A 21,328-nucleotide genomic window follows, 5' to 3' on the forward strand; every position below is an offset into this window, starting at 1 on the left:
CTGACAGTAGTTAGAAAGCTACTGCAAAAGTAGAGCTGGTGAGACACTGGCAGGGAGCTGAAGAAGTAGGGTATTGAGACCTGGAATTTTAGGGCCTCTAAAAGGCATCCATGGGGTGGGGGGTATGGATGGCTTGCTACTTGTAGCTGAAACCCTGAAAACTCAAGAAAAGGCCTATAACAGTTTGTCTCCCCCTACAGGTGGGGTGTAAATTGGCACAAACTACTCAAAGGTCTGGGAAATAGGTCATTTAAATATTTAATGATTAAAAGACTTTTCATAACAAAAAGAGGCAGGTTGGCTCCTAGCAGCAGCACTCTATTTCTCCAAAGAAGACAGAAGACAAATGGGCACAGAACAATGTCCATCCACAATTGGCTTCAACTGCCAAGCACTGACCACTGGAGAAAACTGCCTTTCAACTAAATTGAAGATCTCCAGACATGGACAGAATAGCTGGAGTCGACACCCTAGCTTCTCAGGTAAAGGTAGCTTGCCTTCCTACAGATTGCTTAGCCTATAGGATCTTTTGGAGCCAGGCAGGGCCTGTGCTGAACTGCAAAAGGCAAATATAACCTTAAGTGACCATAGAGGACTCTGAAGTTCTAGGTGTCAATCAAATAAGTTCTCTGTTGTTTTTTAATCAATAACTCAAGTAAAATTTTATCCTTCTCAAAAATCTCTGATGCAGTTTGGGGTTTTATCAGTTTAAAAGGACAACATCACAAAACAAATTTGAGTAAATTACAAATACAAGACCTGCAAGTTATAAAAGTGTGAGGTCAAATACAAGTTATCAAATTTCTCTCTCATGTTGCCTTCTTAAAAATACTTTTCATTGAGTAAAAATATCTGTCACAGTAATTATGATGTAAATATGCTACTGTTTATACAATGTATATGCCTAAAACTTCTGTTTCTAAAAACCCAAAGAATTCTTGTGAGTTCTAGGGAGCCAAATTGAAGGGTCCTCCTTAAACAGGTCAGATATACCCCCCTCAATTCCCTGGTTCTAATTTTTTTGTAAACTCAACTTTGTCCTCTGTTCTGATAAACCGGTGTAAGAGACACCAGACATCTCCACACCACAAACACTGAGCAGAAACAAACAGACCAGCTATGCCAGGATGTGACCAGCACCCAGCTTTCTCACATCCCCCACACAAAGACAACAGCCACCAAAAAGCAGAAAGCAGTCTTGAGAATCAACCACCCCAATTCCTTTAGGCTGTGGTGTCTAACCTCCCACTTCTTTATTATAAAAAAGAGATGGGAATGGAATGATCTGTCCTGTACCTTTCAGAGACAAGCCATGCAGACTCCTCCCTCCCCCTTTTTCCAAGGCAAGCTGATCTTCAGCTTCTAGCCAGAGTCCCTTCCTTTTTCATCTCCCTCTTGAAGAGACAGCTTCTGCCTCATCCCACTCACTTCTCCCCTTCCGTTCTTCTCCACCCTCCCTCTGCCTCTCTGCTCTGCTCACCTTCTCCCCTTCAATTCCAATACCCACTAAATAAATATCCAACCTCACTCCTCATGGCTCCCTGCCCAGGACAAGCCGCCTTCAGAGACCTGCTTTGTGGTCTTGTGTGCCATCCCTGCCTGGGACTGGCTGCTCTCAGGAACCCTTACCTTCAGCCTGCCTGCAGTTTGAGGACCTGCAGCATGGTATCATAGCCTGCTGTTTGCTGTGCCTGCCAGGAACAGCAGCAATTTTACTATTACCAATACAATAGGGCCCTTGGCAGTGTGACCAGGTTTTATTCCAGGTGCATGAACAAGTTTTCTGGAGCCCATTCCATGTGGTAGGATACATTTCTCCATCTTGATACAGAGGTTAGGTGCTTGGTCTTGTATCAACTTGATATGCCAGGCTTTGTTGACTCCTCATGTTAGGCCTTACCCTCTTTGAGGAGTGGTTGTGGGTGAGGGAGAAAGGTAGGGTGCAGTGGGAAGGAGGAAAAGGAGGGAAAAGAGTGGTTGGTAAACAAAATGAATAAAATAATTAAAATAATGAAGATTAATATAGAGAAATAAAGAAAAAATAAATTTCTATAAATATTTGACTTTAAGGAAATATCTTGTTAACATTGTCTGCCCTGAGGAAATTCATACATGTCAAACAACTATGCTTTGAGTTTATTTATTCTAAAAAATAGTTTATGTTTTTTTTATTGTTTTATGTCTATAATTCATATAGAACAAAGATGTTAACATAAATGACATAAGAATACAACATAGGTTACAATAATTAAAATACATCAAAAATGAAAAATTTATCTGGCTACAGCTAACAAATTTTTAACAAACACAATTTCCACTATTTACTTTTCTAAAACATTTCTGCTTTATATTAATTTACTGTGTATAATTTTACATTGAAAATTTTAACAGTTTTTTTGTAATTTTAATTTTATGTATATATGTGTGTGTGTGTGTGTTTGCTCATGTGAGTAGAGCTGCTCATGAGACCAGGGACATAGAATACCTAAAAGATGAAGTTTCAGAAAATGGATAGAGTTTACGGTTTTGTTATAACTAACCTTGGGTTCTCTTCAAGAGCTATAGATTCCCTTAACCACTGAATTATTTCTCTAGACTCTAAATTTTTATATAGTTTAAAACTGTGTTTACTTAACTTCTATACCTCCTTTTGTCCCATCTAACTTTTCTTCTGCTTCATTAATTTCTTCTCAAATTTATGCCCACTTCTTTAATTATTATTGTTCTATAAACAAATCACACACACACTATATTGAATCCATTTAGTGTTGTTGACATGTACATAATTTTAGGCCTGATAATTTGGATATAGAGGCTTTTAGAAAACAGGAGACAAGTGATTCATCCTCTCGAACAAATTGTTGATTGCTTTTAACTTTTACTCTTGGGATGGAACCTTGTGAATTTTTCCTCATTTACATTGGTATGCCAAGTGGCATGGTCATTATGCAAATCTTGTTTAGATAACCATATCATTGAAATTTCATAGGAGCATTTTCCCTCTCATCCTAAAAGGCACAGTTTAGCAGCTTGTACCCTGGTCTTTCAGTTCTCACAATTTTCCTATCACTCCCTCTGTGATTTTTCCTGAGTCTTAGATGTAGGAATTATGCTGTAGATGCAATAAAATGGTGCTGGGTACCCTTCTCTTGGTCATTCTCAGTGTTTAAAGCATATTTATATTCCTGTAATAGTCTTTATCTGATAGAAGAAAGTTTCTCTGATAAAATGGGAAGCTATACTTATCAGTGGGCTTGCTTACAGTAATGTATATGATTAAATTGTAACTGCCTCATAAGGCAAGACACACAACCTTATGCACATTCGCTGAGGTGAATACAACTGTACCATGAGGATATCAATGTTGTCCTGATGATGCCATGATATCCCTGTATATCAAAGGCACCGCTAGAACCTATATAATAGATCCATTCTTCTGAGTGTGCCTCCTAAGTCATGAAAGCTGTTCTGCTTCAAACAGTGCTACTCATATTTACTCCAAAAAAATCATAATATACTGTTTTGGTATTTTTTATAATTTACTGTTATGGGATTTTTGATCACACTGAGTTATGTATCTCTTTCCTTCCCTGCCTGATTGGTTTAGTAAAGAGCTAAATGTCCAATCACTAGACATGAGAAGATAGGTGAAACTTCTGAGCAGAAATAGGACTCTGGGTGTTGCCAGCAAAATGGGGGAGGAGGTTGGATGTATTTTACTGAGAGTGGTATAGAATCGCTTATAAGAATTAAGATTAGTATAAACAGGTTAATTTAAGTTTTAAGAGCTAGTAGGAAACACACCTAAGTGAACACGGAGCTTTCATAATTAATAAGAGGTTTCCATGACATTATTTGTGAGCTGGAGTTTCAAAGAAAATCCAATTACATTATTCTTCATCCATTTTTCCACTTCTTATATCCATTCTGGTCTCTCTTCTGTGATATGCCGTGATGATTAAAAATGATAATTTCACATATATAATTATATTATTTGGTTTAATGTTGAGCATTGGGCCATTAATTATACCACACAATACCATAAAACACAGAGAAAAATACTTATTCACCACAGCACAACAGTTTTAAGCTTCTTAAATAACTGTTGTCTCATGATAAAAATAGCTTCTTTCTTGTGCAACTGACAACAGTGATACATGGCCAATCAATAAAGTCTTTATAATACAGTCTGACAGAATCACTGTATTTATTTAATAAAAATAACACATCCTCCATTCTATTGTCTGTGATTTCTTAAGCATGAATTTTTATCTAACCTCACAATAACAATGCAGGTTCTCTCATATCCATCTGACCCTAAATCCATAAATTAAGTTGGAAAATTGTTGATTTTTCTCTTATTTTCTTTTAATTATTGCAAAAACAGACACAGCTTCTTTGGCATGCTGATAGTATAACATACAGAATAAATAGTCAAGCAGGTGTTCTAGTGATAATTTTCTCACAGTTATATGTATAGAACCATTTAGAATTTTCAATTGTGTAAAAAACACAAAGCTTAGTGTTATATAATGTTACTCTTTATATAGGGTGTCCAGGTTCTGTTTTGGTCCAGTCTCATCCATTCTGTGTAAGTATGACTTGATCTTTATATCCAGTATTTAATAAGGTAAATATCTATGATTATATCTATGTCTATATCTATATCTACATCTTTGCCTACATTTATGTCTATATCTACATATATACATCAAGGGCCACCATAGCACAAAAGTTCCTATTACATGTGTCATTTTTTTCTTCCAAAAGCCTATTGTTATTTACAGAGACTTAAGATAAGAACCAGTTTCTACTTCAACCTCATAATAAGTCCACACTCATTATTCATATTTTCCTGGCCTCCTAAAATTACCACATTTGGACAAATGGTCATGGGTAAATAATTCTAAAACATTTGAGGCTTTCTATTCACCTTTCTGCACATAACTTTAAAATCAGTACCCTCACAAATAGAAACCCTAATTTTTGTTTTCAATTTATATTTCAGCACACTTATATTCCTAGTATATTAGAGATGTGGGATTCTCCTCTGAATGCTATGAATATGTTTTATTATCATTGGTTATTAAAGAAGCTCTTTTGGCCAATAGCTTAGAAGGGTAAAGCCAGGTGTGAAATCCAAACAAAGATATAGAGAGAAAGTAGGTGGAATAAGAGAGATGACATGTAGCTACCGAAAGAGAAAGACTTCAGTGGCCAGGCAGAAATATACTGCTAGGACACAACCTCATGGTGATTCACAGATTAATAGAAATGGGTTAATTTAAGATTTAAGAGTTAGCTAGAAATATGCATAAGCTATTGACCAAACAGTGTTGTAATTAATAAAACTTCTGTGTAATTATTCTGTGTAATTATTGTCTGAGCAGCTGGCAACTGAAAGAGCAGTCTTCTTCTACAAAATGGCACCCAAATAAATGGTCTCAGAAGCATTGCCTTCCACCCACTTCAGGTCAGGCCCCTGTACACTTTGTCAGAGTTAGGGGGAAAGTAGTTGGGAGCATGCCAGCAGCTTAGCATTTTCTTCCTGGGTAACTGGCTGGATCAGGTCTGCTAGGCATGTACAGGCACAACAAAAGAATATAGATAGTTATAAAAATAAGTAAATAGTTTTAGAAAAATAAAACAAAGTATTTAAAGAGACAGAAAAGATATATAAAAGAGTACAGTCATAGATCAAAGTAGTAAACAAAAAATAAGTCATATAAAGATGGAAAATACACAGAGAATGTGGATTATGCATATTTTAGTGTTTCCACTGGATTTATTGACTGCAAAGAGACATGTAATTCTAGGGGCTGTTAAGTTAAATCAACATAAAAGTATCTTGACTTTATGATTTTCTTTGGGTTCACCTTCTTGTTTAGCTTCTCTAGGATCACGAATTATAGGCTCAATGTCCTTTAATTATGGCTAGAATGCACTTATGAGTGAGTACATACCATATTCCTCTTTTTTGGTCTGGGTTACCTCACTCAGTAAATTGCTTTCTATTACCATCCATTTGCATGCAAAATTCAAGATGTCAATGTTTTTTACCGCTGAGTAAAACTTTAATGTGTATATGTTCCACACCTTTTTTAACAATTCCTCTATTGAGGGGCACCTAGGTTGTTTCCAGGTTCTGGCTATTACAAATAGTGCTGCTATGAACACAGTTGAACAAATGCTTTTGTAATATGATAGGGCATCTCTTGGGTATATTCCCAAAAGTGGAATTGCTGGATCCTGAGGTAGGTTGACTCCCAGTTTCTTGAGAAACCGCCACACTGATTTCCAAAGGCCAGCTGGACTGGCAGTGATGGACCATGTGATCAAAATGGACCCTCTGAACGTTGCTGGCAATGAAAGCTGACTGAGAAGCAAAGGACAGTGGCACTGGGTTTTGATTCTACTGCATGGACTGACTGTTGGAGCCTGGTTTGTTTGGATGCTCACCTTTATAGACCTGGATGGAGAGGGGAGGACCTTGGACTTCCCTTGGGGCAAAGAGTTCTGACTGCTCTTAGACTAGATAGGAAGGGTGAGGGGGAAGAGGGAGGGAAAAGGCGGCGGGGAGGAGGTGGAAATTTTTAATAAATAAATCAAAGAAAAAGTATCTTGACTTCAAATTTGGGTCAAAGAATAAGTTGAATTGGAAAAGAGGTTCTGCTTTTGTTTCCAAAACAGATGAGAACTTATGGATACCTTCCATGGTCATGTGACTTGATGGGCCATGTCCTCTGAAACGCGACAGTGAATCCTAAAAATACTTCTCCCAACAAACAGCAGGAAGCAGTATGGAAAAAAAAAAACTATTCATAAATTTCCAAAATGATTGTTTATAGTTTTTTTCATTTAGAGGGGGATATGATATAGAGACGAATACTTTGAATTGGTATAGATAGTTATCTATTGTACAAATTTAAGATTGATTTTGTTATATTGTACATATGTATTTCTATTTTTGTTTATGGTAATATCTTTATATGGCTTATTTAAAAATGTAATGTATAATTAAGAAATATAGTTTAATAGATAATAACTTATAGTAATCAAACTGTTAATCATGTTAGCAAGGTTTTCTAGGTATATATATATAAATATATTTCAGTTAGTTAATCTTCAATGCTTCAAAGACCTACAAAGAATATGACATTTAAAATGTTTTCATAACTTATACTTTTCTAGACAGTGCAACATATCTGCTTCCAGCAGCACTAATTATTTAAGAGAGGATGATAGGTATTGAAGAAACTCATTATGGAATTTGCCCTCAATGTGACAAGGCTAGCCATTTGCACAATAAATTGCCCAAAATCTTGCCTGTAATTCTCGATGGTATGATGTATAAACTGGATAGGCGGGATCCGTAGAAAAATGATATCTGATTTTGTAAAAAGAGGGTGAAATAATATTTCAGTTCCTGCTCCACCAAAGAAACTGCCAGAAATTCTGAAGGACATAGAAGAATGTGACTGACAAACATATATAGGTGGAACAGATCTTTAAATTTCCTGCTTCAGTAAAAAGTCTGCCGAATACTATGGGCCTGCTTCCTGAAGATGGTTATCTCAACACTACAAAGGAGCTTTGGGTGACTGTACAGGCAGTGAGATGTCTCTGTCAATTCTAGAGTTTCAGAAATTGCTTGATTGCATTTACTGTTTACTTAGATAATATATCTTTCTGGTGACTTTGATGGAGTTGAATTATAGATAGTAATAATTATAGATTTCCTTAATTATCAAAATGACAAAGTAGGTATAAATATTGTAACTGAATTTCTTATTCTAAACTTGTTTTGTTATATGTAATTTTATTATTGTAAAGTTAAAACCTTCTGTTTTATTTGTACAGAAAAGGCGAGATGATGTGGGATTTCCTTCTTTATTCTATGAATATGTTTTATTACCAATGGTTATTAAAGATGCTCTTTAAGCCAATAATTTAGAAGATTAAAACCATGCAGGAAATCCAGACAGACACATATAGAGAAAGTAGGTGGAGTCAGAGAGACACCATGTAGCTACTGAAAGAAAAAGACACCAGAGACCAGTCAAAACCTTACCAGTAGGTGACAGTCTAGTGGTGATTCACAGATTAATAGAAATGGGTCAATATAAGATGTAAGAATTAGCTAGAAGTAAGTGTAAGCAATTGGCTAAATAATGTTGCAATTAATATAGTTTGTGTGTGATTATAAAGGTCTGAGCTGCTTGGAAAGGAAAGAACAGTCTCCTTCTATGAAATGGTGTCCAAATATATTAGTGTGTTTTCCTTATTTGTTTTACAGGTACAGTCTAACTATGTAAATATGGATATCCTGGAACTTACTGCATACACTAGGCTGGCTTCTCATTCACTGAAATATCCCTAGTATAGATATTAAAGATGTGTTATAAGACCCAGAACAATTTTTTTTCTTTTAGAAGAGAAATGCACATAGGTTATTCTTAGAGAGCCAGTGTGATAATGTCCATTCCTAAAACTAGATTAATTTCGTTTTGCCTGAGCCAATCTCTATTCATTTTCACTGAATGAGAATTATGTCCCTAGTACTTTTGAAGTTGAAATGAATTAGACTCAGTTAACTTCAATATCCAAATATTTTTCACCTTAATTATATTAACAATCTATAGCTCAACTTTGGGCTTCCAGTTATTATATATAGTACTTAAGAGCAGAGAAATTCCCTTCCATTTATGTAGCTTAGGAATTTTTGATGCTCACAAGTATATCAACATTTATTTTACATCTACATTTCACTGGAAGAAGTGTAGCAAAACAAAAGAAAAGAAAAGACAAAAACTTGCTACATTATTTAAAGCTAAGTGATGTGTACAGCTCATTTATTTGTTTTTCCTTTTCCTCAAGCGTTTTCCCCAACTTCAGCATGCTGGTTGAAATCGTTGAGATATTCTGCAGCTTTCCCTGCTTTGTTCTCTCAAGCCTTGCTATCTGATTCCTCTCAAGAATTTCACATTTATTTATTCTTTAATCTGAGAAAGGTCTCTGCATCATCTATCTAACATACACGATCTTTCCTTTGTGTCTTTCCAGAGACATAAGAAACCACAACCTAATAAGTTTATCTTATCCTTTTGGATTACGCCGCTCCACCTCAACTTATCCTGGATTCTGTTGATCACTCTATGGACATAAAATATTTCAAAACCTATCTTGAGGAGGCATGAGTAAAGCTAGTTGTACTACACAGAGTACCTATAAAGTGAAAAGTGGAATTATGTCCATGTCCAAACAGTTGAATCGGGTTGAAGATATATACTTGGGTCTAGCATGTAAGAGGCAAGTACATTACTGGGAAATCCCACCTATGAAACTCCTGATGCAGAAGCCACTGCACCACTGTGGAGCCCCACCTACAACACTTATTTGATACATGTACGATCATGGATGATAATAAAGCTATTGAACCTCTTGTAGAATGATCAGGAGGATAGTATGAAACATGTGAGTTTATTTTTCCAAGAAAAAAATTATTAAATCCAGTCTTGGGAGAACCTTCTGTGGGATAAAAAAGTTACTCTTATTAATAATGTTTGTGATCATGTCCAAAAGATGTGACAGATTAATTTACCCAGATTCATAAAATTAATCATGGTGATTACTGAGGAGCAAAATGGCTTACTAACTTGAATAACAGGTTTAAAATAAGATAGAAACACTTACACGTGTGTATTAAGTTGCCTCAGGTTTGCTGTACGTAAATTACTCTTAATCCTTTTACTAAATTAGAAATTAAGGTAAAAATAAAACATCTAAGAAGATAGATACCAAAGTTATCAGTATAAACTGTTAATATTTATAACCCATTTCTTTCCCATTACCTAAAATGCATGATGTATACCATATACTTATGCTTCTTACAAAGCAAAAGCAACAATTTAAGAAAATAATCATTTCATAAAAGAAATTTTATAAAATTTTATAAAAGAAAATTCAAGCATCTGAATGCATATCTCCTAATTTATCTTATCATACACACACAACATAAGGATATTACAGAAAATCAAATTTACACATGAGTGTATGTTTTAAGTATTTTAGTTGCAATATCAGCATTGAATATCTTTGAATGAAGCTAAGACCAAATTGAACTCATGACTTAAATATTCACACATAGATGTAAACATAAAAGGATATGAAATGATATGGATAGAAGGCCTTGAGTTCATTTTAGTAGTAGTTGTATGAGCAGTTGAAATTTCAAAATTCTACATTCAAAGGTTCACCAGATAGTCAATATATATTATGGTCAATTTTATTTATTATAAAACTATTACAACTAATAACATATCTGGAATAGCAAAATATTATATTCTCCTGGTTGCTTAAAAATATAACATGCTGCAGAGCATCCTAATTAAATTGTTATAATCTCTAATCCTGTCTGCTTACATGTGTTGAACTCATGTACAGTGCCCGATTCAATTCATCTTGCAATACTTTTATATTTCCAATTCATAGCCAGTACGACCGAACAAAAGGCCAGTATACTTTATTGCAACAAAAGTCTACCCCTGAAATGCAGAACAAATACAACACACAACAAAACCCACAAATCATCCCTTCAACTTGCATGAATATTTCCTGCCTTGTTATGCTCCTTTTATTTTCATAACTTTCTTCATGATTATGTTTTTCTCTCACGTATAAAATTAGAATGGCATTTGTAGAGATGGAAAAATATGCAATTACAATTAATTATTATGTTTACTTTGTATTTTCACTGTCTATCTAGGTGTGCAGAGAGGAGTGGAATAGTTTTTAGTTCAGAAGGATAGCTACTGTGGATTAAAGTTAGAGTGAGCTTATAAAACACTGCTTTCTTGATCTTACGCATCATTATTTAGGTACAATGATTTAAAAATATTTGTAGCCTAAAAGCAATTGTTTACAATTCAGTTTTATGAAAAATAAAATTGTGGATAAATGTGATAGTAAAATCTAATTTAAGTTAACTTAGGACTTAGAAAGCTGATATTTTTCATATATAAGAATTCATGCTTATAAACTTTATTTTAAAAACTGTTCTCAGCACTAGATAACCCTTTTATTTTTGGTGATAGGTTTATGCAATTTGAGGGAGGGGGACAGAAAGAGTCATTAGATTTAAAACTTCAATTCAGCCTTCCAAATCCTGCTGACAGACAGTAGGCTATTAGAGCCAGTTTTCCATAATCACAGCTCTGAGTCAGATGAAAAATTTTGAATACGAAATGACAGTAGAAAATGGCATTGATTTCACTGACTTTAAGAACCACTCGCTCATTGTCTGGGTAAAACCTTTGGCTGGTAGTTATTGAATAAGAATGTTTACCCGTGATTTTACACAGGAAAGGGTATTATTTCATAGCAAAATAAGAATCCATGAATTGAAAGAATTATTAGTGTTCAAATAGCACATCCTAGAAATGGATCACCAAGCTCGAAAGCTATTTTCTGCATTTCATTTGAATAAAGGATTTTATTTTACAGTAAGTAGCAAAAAAGAATCATTCCTTGGCAAATATGAAAATCCCTCAAGATTCCTTCTATAATCTGAATATATTAAAATAAACATTCTGGCAGCTGAGTTGCTTATCTGAGAGGGATGGAAAAGATATCAAACTAGACTATGAATTACTATCAAATTTGATCTTGTCATACCTGTTTCTGATACCAACTGGCAGCCATTTTTCAAAGGGTTTTTTATGTTATGTTTTTGGAAGCAGTCTCTAGTTAGATGAGAGCACATCTTTTAGTATCTCTAAAGCAGAAGAGAAAAATAGAGAGGGTCTAATCAGAGAGCAGCTGAGAAATCCCAGAGTTTACTGCAGGTGGTTCACCCTCAGGCATTAACATTAATATCTCTATTGTCATGGATTTTTTTTTGAGATTTGGTGGCATAAGTCAGTAGACTTGGTCCCGTTTTCCCCTTCTCCTCTAGCTTTTATGGTTTTTAATCTTCTGCAGAGTTCCTTGAACATTCAAGGAAGATTTTGCTTTGCTTTTTTTTTTTTTTTTGCAGACATTCCATTATACACCAAGAGTTCCAAGGTTCCAAATGGTTTGCTCTCTTCACACTGTACTGCTATGCATCTCTGAATTGTTGTTATGTACTTCAGGAAAAAATTTCTCTGAAAATTAGTCAGAATGTTATTAAATTTATCTTGTGGCTACTCTATTCTTTCAACACAATGATTCTCAACCTGTTGGTTGTGATCGTCTTGAAATTTGCATATCAGTTATCCTGCATATCAGATATTTACATTAAGGTTTATAACAGTAATAAAATTACAGTTATGAACTAGCAACAAAATATTTTTTTTTGGTGGTTGGTTCACCATAATGCTATATTAAATGGTTGCATCATTAAGAAATTTAAAAAGCACTGCGTTAGCAAAACAGAGGTATTTGGTTTTCTTCTAGGAATGGCCTATTTTGTTAGAGGCTCTTGGCTACAATAACAGTGTCAGTTAAGGGTTCTATCTCATGATCCAAAATGTAAACCAACCAGATCTTGCTTCACTACCCCAACATGCCTTGTGCCACTATACATTAGTACTTTCTACAGTCAGGTCATCCTTTTAGATCAAAGACTTTGTAACTGGTTTGGGGTTTGCCTTTCTCTTCTGGTTGTGTACTGAGTACATTGAGGTTCGGCCTTCCTCATTGTTTGGAAATTTTCTTTGGAAAGCCTTCAAGTATGTATGTATTTTATACATACTTCTACTCTAAGTTTCTACTCTATCCAGATTCTGTAAAACACCCATAATGGTCCTTAGCTTTAGCACTCTTTATATTCCCTTGTATGTCTCCCTAGATTTTAAGATTGCTCGATGGGACACTAATTTGAAATGTAAACGTTCTTAGAGAAATGCATTACAAATGTCCCATTTGTTGAGACCAGGTCTTACCATGTAACCCTTGTGGATCTGGAACTTGCTGTCTAGAGCAAACAGATCTGGAATTTATAGAAATCACACTGCTTCTTTCTCCCCAGTACTGTAAGTAAGAGTAAGCATTACTATGTCCGGCTAATTTCCTAAGTATTAAATAAAAGATTAAAAAAAATCTATGTCCACCCCCCAGAAAAAAATTTTAGACATACTCCGTCAGTACTTTTAAGCAAGCAGCTTCTACAAATTCATCTTCTTAGATTATTCATGTGTATAATTCTCCATACTCACTGAGTAAAGAAAATTGTTCTAAAAATATTAAAACATTCAAAAAGCATTTCTTGAGAAATTAACATTTATACTAATTAATGCTTGACATTTTATTTCACAGTTAATAGTGGCTTTATAAAAACAAAAAATATTCATTGTAACTTAAGTCTTAAAATCATACTCAATTCATTAAAGCAACATGTTAAAATGCAGACAGGGCATTGATTTTGACAAATAAAAGTTATTAAGGTCCTTAATGAATTTTAATATTTTATGGTTTTATCCAAATCTAATTTTTATTGCTAAGAAATAAAAAAATTATTGCTTATCATTTTTCACCTATAATTTACTTGTTACAATGTCTGTCATTTTAAGAAATCTAAGGTAATTTTGTCCTTAAATTGTCTGACAATCCATGGGAATTCTATCAAGCTTTTAAATAACTCATAAATTCTAATTAATTAACCTTAAATGCAGAAAATTCTAATTGTTAATACTAATGTGAGTGAAATGATCTTTGGCTTACAACTTAGACTCAAGGACCAATGCAGTTAATGATATGTTCTGATATGGAATCACAATTTTCTATAACAAATTACATCAATCACTTCAGTATAAATAAAATAAATATTCAAAACATGTTCATAAATTTAAACACACAAATGAATGCAGGGAGCTTATGCATTTGATTAATACCATTACTATATTTAATTACAAACCATTCTTAATCACAGAGGAGATAATTAAACAATAAAAAATGATGAGAAACCTCTATACAGTCTTTCCTTTGAAGTTAGATATCAGTCAGAGATATGGGCTAAGAAAATCCAAAATGATACATAGATTATTTTATGCTTCACTATATCAATGAAATGGAGATATATATTTTTAAATGGGAATAATATTCTAAGCAATATATTTAAATTGAGTTTATTTTGACATGGTTGGTATGTATACCTCCTTTATTAATAGCCTGCATGAATTCTAGAGAAAAAAATTTGGTCTTCTGCAATAGTAGTACATTTTCTTAGCTGTTATGTTATTAACATCTGATATAAACAAAATAGAAGATTAGATTTACTAAAGATATAAATTATAAATAATGTACACTACTCTACACAATCTAAAAACCAAAGTGAGTATAGAACTTCTGAACAAATTTTTAAAAATAGTTTTAAGATTCAGATGAAGTATACTGATTCCTTAATGAACCAACATGCTCAAATATCTCTACTAATACACAGATATTAAAACTAGAAAGATCATGTGTTTGATCAAGAAAATATTTATAGGAGCTAAAAAGATGGATAATATATAATATAATTGTCCCACAAGCATTGAGGTCCTGATTTTCGTCCCCTCGCACCCATGTAAAAAAGACTGGATATCTTAGTGCCCTCCTGCAATTCCAGATGTGGAGATACTCATCATTGGACTTTGGGTATGCTAGTGTTGTTGAATCAATGAATTCTAGAGTTTCCAAGAGACCCTGTAACAGAATGTAATGAATAGCACCAGAGAAACATACCTATACTCAACCATTGGCCTAAACATGAACATATGCACATACACAAGAACACACACAGACACACACATATTCATATGATGTGGATTCTCCTATGTATGCTATAAATACCATTGGTTAGTAAAGAAACTGTTTTGAGCCTATAACAGAGCAGGGTAAAACAAGCTAGGTGGGGAAAACTAAACTGAATGCTGGGAGAAAGAAGGTAGAGTTGAGGAGAAGCCATGTAGCCCCACTGGAGACAGATGAGAGAACTTTACTGGGTAAGACACAGGCTGGTGGCGATGCACAGATTAGTGAAGATGGGTTAATTTAAGATATGAGATAGTCAGAAATATGCTTAAGCTAATGGCTAAACAGTATTGCAAGTAATATGATTTCTTTTTTTTTTATTTTTCAGAAAGGAGAGAATTTATTCTGGAGTCAAATATGAGTGACACAGCCTCAGGACCCAGATTCAACTTGTCCCAAATTCTGTGTTCCAACATGGTAACAGTTTGATGAAGTTTTAATAGTGACAGAAAAAATAAAGTTCTACGTAAAGGCACTTTTCAACATTATGCATTAATAACACTGGGCAATAGAAAAGTGGTGATATCTCTGCTATGAGCCTTACATACTGTCTGACAACACCCTTTGGTTGGTATAAGTTAGGGGTCTGTTAATAGTTCTAAGTGGTTATTTGTTGTCCTCTTTTTTTTCTTTCTTTTAATTAGATTAAAAAAAACCAATCTAAGTTCCCAATTTTGCCCTCCTTCCATTCCCTCCACACACCCTTCCACCCCACCACCATCCAATCCTCAGCGAGGGTAAGGGACATTGCTTTCTGGAAGGTCCAAGGCCCTTGCTACAATATCTAGGTTGAGCAAGGTATATGGTTTCTGTGTGATTATTTTGGGGCTGAGCAGTCTGAAACAAACAAGCAGTTCTTCTACTAAACACAAACACATGCACGCACACACACACACACACACACACACACACACACACACACACACAAAAACACAATAATTATGAACAGCTTAAAAAGAAAGTCTTCTTTTTTTAATTCTCTCTGATGGCTTCTTTTATGAATTATTCTTAAAATTGACTTATAACTTGAATGATATAAATATTTTTGTTATACTACAAGTTTTAAATTCACACTGACTTAATAAAGTCAACATGACACTTATTAAATTTTGGATTCAAACTTTCTGAAAATCATAATAAAAATTATATATTAATTTTTAATCCATTAAAAACTCTAAATTGATTCAGTTAGGTGGAATTAGGCTTGTTTTGTTGCAGAAATCAAAAGCAAATTCAAGGAATATTATTGTGAACTTACCTGTTTTGGCTTGTTGACTGCCCAAGGTAGTATGGCTGTAGGATCTCTGTTTTCATTCAGAATGCTTCTACATCAGTCTCCTAACTAGATGGAAGAACTTTAGGGCATGGGAATGACTGATGACAGACTGGGCAATCTTTTGTGTATTGTGCAACTCCCAACTATGTGATAATGAAATTCAAACACCTAAAGGTGTTTTGAGTTAATAATTTATACCACCGAGGAGGAGGTGAATGCAATTCTGAATACATGGCTATATAAGATGCCTGAAAAAGTAGTGAAACCAAAACCTCTGTTAATCAAACATTCTCAAAGACCTATTACTCACTTCACTGTGAAAAAAGGTGTTTGTTGGTGTTCCCAGAAAACATTGAAGAGCATCATCTATTTTCAACAGCAGGGCAAAGTTGATGTGATTGAAATATTACTGACTAGGACAATACAGAAAAGACATGCTCTGTTTTTGCTACTGTTAATGTCCATAACTCAATGAGATAAATATGCCATTCAATATACCTGCTGGGGATGATCACACTATGAAACATGGAAAATATGTTGAAATAAGAGATAACTAGTGTTTCACATACACCATAACATCAAAGTGGTCCCGAAAACCTTGATGATGGTTGTAGAAATGATTTTACTGGCAATTGCAGCTTTGGTTGTAGAGATAATGTCAGTAATTGGTGCTGTAGGTGACAGACTTTATTGTGATAGCTACAGCAGCAGTGGCCATGCTTGTGATGGAGTTTATAATAATGAAAGGAAGGTTGAAGGCTGTGGAATCTAGTACTTCTGACAATTACAATATTCAGTCTTTAAATTTTGGCATTATAAATAGAGAAAACTTGGGAGGCTCCAGTTCTGGATCCTGTGCTCAGGAAGGAAAAGCTGACAATGGCAGTTTCAACAGCATGGGTGGATATGGTAGTGGCAGAAGGTTCTAGTTATTATCAGGAATCAAAAATTATCAGGAGAGACAGTTTTTCCCAGGAAGCTACAGGTGGCCTACCTATGAACTAAGTCAAGTACACTGGTAGGGATCAATCTGCTACAAAGGATCAACATAGTAAACTGTGCTCATTGTCTGAACAAAACCCTGGAGAACTAACTGCGTTAGTTCATAATTGTATAATAAATTGTTTTAGTTTCTGTTAATCAGAATGCACAAAACCTTCCAAAAGGAGGGTTAATGTGGCCTTTTCTTCATACATGCTGCTGGGTGCTAATTGCAGCAGTAGGATAATGACAATGAATAAGTGTGTCTTTAACTAAACATTGAGATTAAAATTAGACATTCAGTAAGGATTGCCTACAGTATGTAAGTAAAATGTAATTAGATTATAAGTTGAATGCTTTGAAATTCAGCGAACCTTGTGACAGAAAGCTGTTAACAAAATAATAAATTTTTTCTTTTAGATACAAAATTAGCAAATTAACCGCTAACATTGTACTGAGTGCTGGGAAGAAAAAAATCAATACTAAGAATATTGAGCTTCTGTTATTAAGCTAGGAAAAATAAATGAATGTAGAAAAGAGGCATCTGCTTTATTAGCTGTATAGTCACGGGTCTGTAGAGAACCCAAAGTTTCTGTATTAATAGAATTCAAGTAAGCTATACAATATTACTCACTCAGTTTTCTGCATTGAATGCTAGAGCCTTAGAATTTAGTGATGTTGCAATTAATAGTGGGAGTTCTAAGGCTAACAGTTTTATCCCAGCTCTTACAGACCTCTACATTTGCATCTGTAAATTAATATATTATTTTATATATTTATCTCCTTGCATCTTATTTATTTCATCTCTGAAATGTCCTCAAGTTTCATTTTCTGTTTTACAAAGGCATGGTTCTGTTTCTTTTAACAGGACATATAGTAATATACAGCTTTTCTTTTCCCTTTATCCATTAATCTGTCATCAATTAATGCTAGGTTTTAGCTGTATGACTTCAAGAGGATGACTTCACTTCCTTTAGATATATACTCAAAAGTTGGCTGGCTGAATCTCATGATAATTCATTAGAATATATTTGATATTCTACATTGTACATATATATTTAATGATAATGTTGCAGATTTTAAATATGTGAACTTTTAAAAATTCACTTTGTTTAGTAGAGACCACTTACTGAAAGTGAGCCCTATGAAGGTCAACTACAAAGTTAAGAAAACAGCTATTCTACCACACATCTAGGATGGTAGTTCAGGAAGAACCAAGCTTAGCAATCATGCTGTATTCTTCACATAGCTTATGCTACATTTGAATATATGACTCACACTCCTCTAAAATGCAGATGAATCATCTCATATACTGGCATCTAAGTTTTTGGCTAGTCTTCAAATATCCTATTAAAAATGGGAATTTCTGAAAAACTTACCTAAATAATATAATGCTTAAGTAATACCTCTCAATTCATTTTATTTATCTTTTCCACAGACACTGATCATAACTTCAGTTCCCCCATGCTTAGTTTTGCTTTACACGTAATTCTAGCTCCTGACATTACCTTCCAATTTTAGACTTCTGACCTATAGTCACTGATCTCATTCACTTTTCAAATATCAAAGCCTGCTTCTTTTGGGAGACTTAAGCTTCAGAAATGCAGGGATCATCTGCTGAGTTCTTCATGGATTCTCCAACTTCTAATTGCATCAAACACTCATTTGTCCATTATTTATTTATTTTTATTCATGCATTAATTAAAGAAAGTGCAGTACAGATTGCTTCTTTTCTTTTGTGTGTTGAATATGAAGTGTCTTCAACGTCATGAACTTCAGCTTTTCAATTCTACCTGTTGTGCTCTTTGGGAAGTCTGGAAATTTTCATATGAAGTCCTGCTGGCAGATCTGAGCTATAGGAGCTGAGCTTGTGAGTCACAGTGCAGTGATGGTTCTGACCTGAGTACTCCTTTTCCTTACTGCTAATGCATTGACACAAAGTATCTTATGCTGCATCTGCCTCTAGAGAAAATCACCCCTATTGCCATAACATCCCAACATGATTGACTGTACCCACCCAAATTAACAAGAATCCACTTTATTCTCTTACTTCTTTCAGATACTTTATCACAGTTCATAGAAAAGCAATTATTATATAAAATTCAAACAACTGGGATTGCCACTATGGTGTGGAAAGTCCTTCTGTGTATTTGTTGTTTTTATTGTTTAATGAATAAAGAAACAAGCTTGGCCTCTAGCAAAGTAGAAGGAAAGCAGAGTCAGAGAGATGCCATGTAGCCTAGCTAGAGACAGACACAGAGAACATTAACCGGTAAGTCACAGCCACATAGCAATACACAGATGAATAGAAATGGGTTAAATTAATATGTAACTGTTAGCGAATAATAAGATAGAGGTAATGGGCCAAGCAGTGAGTTGATTGATACAGTTTGGCTGGGAACCAACAAGCGGCCTCTCTTCTTCCAACAAATTGGTGCACCAACATGGTGGATTAAAATTCACATAAAACCCGAGAAAGCTGGGAAAGGAATCTTAGACAAAGAAGGACAGAGTTAAACATGGCTTCTTGGTAGCCAGCAGCTCCTTCATGGGAGATTTTTCTGATTCATTGGTAGCAGGAAAAAAAAAATGATGGTTTTGAAAAACCTGCTTTTCTGAGCCATGCTACCAGCGCAAACTCTGACTCTTTCTGGAGGTCCTGCTATAGAGCATTTGAGTGAGGTCTGTGAACAGACTGCTACTACTTGCTTAATAGAAACATAGACTGTCTGTGTGCCTAAAAATGAGCATGGCTCTCAGAGGCAGCAAACAGCTCCACCATGCTTGACTGGACGCGGCAAGCAGGAAGTGCCATATTTCCACTAGCAATGGTGCAGCTTAAGTTAATAAGAGGGGTTTAGCATTTTAAGAACTGCTCCTTGACAGTAAAGAATTACAGGTATACAATAGGACAGATTGTCCTATTAAGCCCCATAAAGATGGAATATACACATAGAGTCTGGACTATGAATACTATTGTGTTTTCTTTGAATTATTTGAATATCATAAATAGTCAAAATCAGAAAGATGTTTGATTCTGAAGATTGCTAAGCAAAATTACTATATATACTTTAAAGGTATCTTGTCTTCAAAATTTGGATCTAAGGATATGTTGCTTTGGAAAAGAGGTTCTTCTTTGTTTCCATAGGGGATAAGAACCTGTGGAATATTCCCAGACTAATGTGGTTTCATAAGCCAAGACTCCATGAAAAGTTGCCTTGAACATTCCTCAAAATACTACTTTGCCCAATAAACATCAGGAAGAAGTTTGGATGAAACTATGCCCTTATTCCCAAATATTATCTATAAATGTTGTTTACATTTAAAAGTGGATATGCTATAGAGATTTGCATGGGCATGGGTTTTGGTTTATTGATACAAATTTAAGGTCAATTTTGTTATATGTATATTTTTGCTCTTGATTAAGGTATTGTGCTTGTGCAGCTCATTTAAAAATGTAATGTTATAGATAATCATCTATAATAGTCAAGCATGTAGTAATGTTACTTAGATTTTCTACGTGTGCAGAGATATATTTCAGGTGGATGGGCATTCTTCAAACCTTTAAAAGACTACATATTATGGTATTTTAAATACTTAATAATTTAGGACTTTTCATGACAATGGGACACATCTTCTTTGGCAGCACCAATCTACTTCAAGAGGAAGATGGGCTTAGAAGAGGTTTTTCATATAGTTAGACATTTGGGCAGGAAACTGCTCTTGCCTGGACTACTTGATGAACTGGATATGTAAGACCCACAGAGAAATGACTGTTTAACTTCCATAAAGGTGAGATGATCCTTTGAGGTTCCTGCTTCATGAAAAAGTCTTCTAGACATTCTGCAGGAAACATAAAAAGTAACTTAAAAAGTATCAAGATAGGTGGACCTTTCTTTGAAATTTCCTACTTCATGAAAAAGTCTGCTGGATATTAAGAGCCTGTAGGTTAAAGATGGATGCCCCAATGGTACGGAAGAACTGTGAGTGACTATTCTGTCAATTCTAAGTTTTAGAAGTTACTTACAATGTACTTCCTATTTACTTAGGTAATATTATATCTTTCTGGAGTAATTGATGGAGTTAAAGAATTTGTAATTATAGTTATAGTTTTCCTTAGTTATGAAAAAATAAAGTAGATATAAATATTGTAACTGTAATTCTTGCTTGATAACTGTTTTGTTATATATAATTTTTACTATGTTAAATATAAAGCCTTACTTTTTGCTTAAACAGAAAAGGGGAAATGGTGTGGGAGGTTCTTCTGTGTATGTGTTGCTTTTATTGGTTAATGAATTA

The sequence above is a fragment of the Myodes glareolus genome, chromosome 1, assembly GCF_982192425.1.
Source record: "Myodes glareolus chromosome 1, mMyoGla1.1, whole genome shotgun sequence".
In the NCBI taxonomy this organism is placed as follows: domain Eukaryota; kingdom Metazoa; phylum Chordata; class Mammalia; order Rodentia; family Cricetidae; genus Myodes; species Myodes glareolus.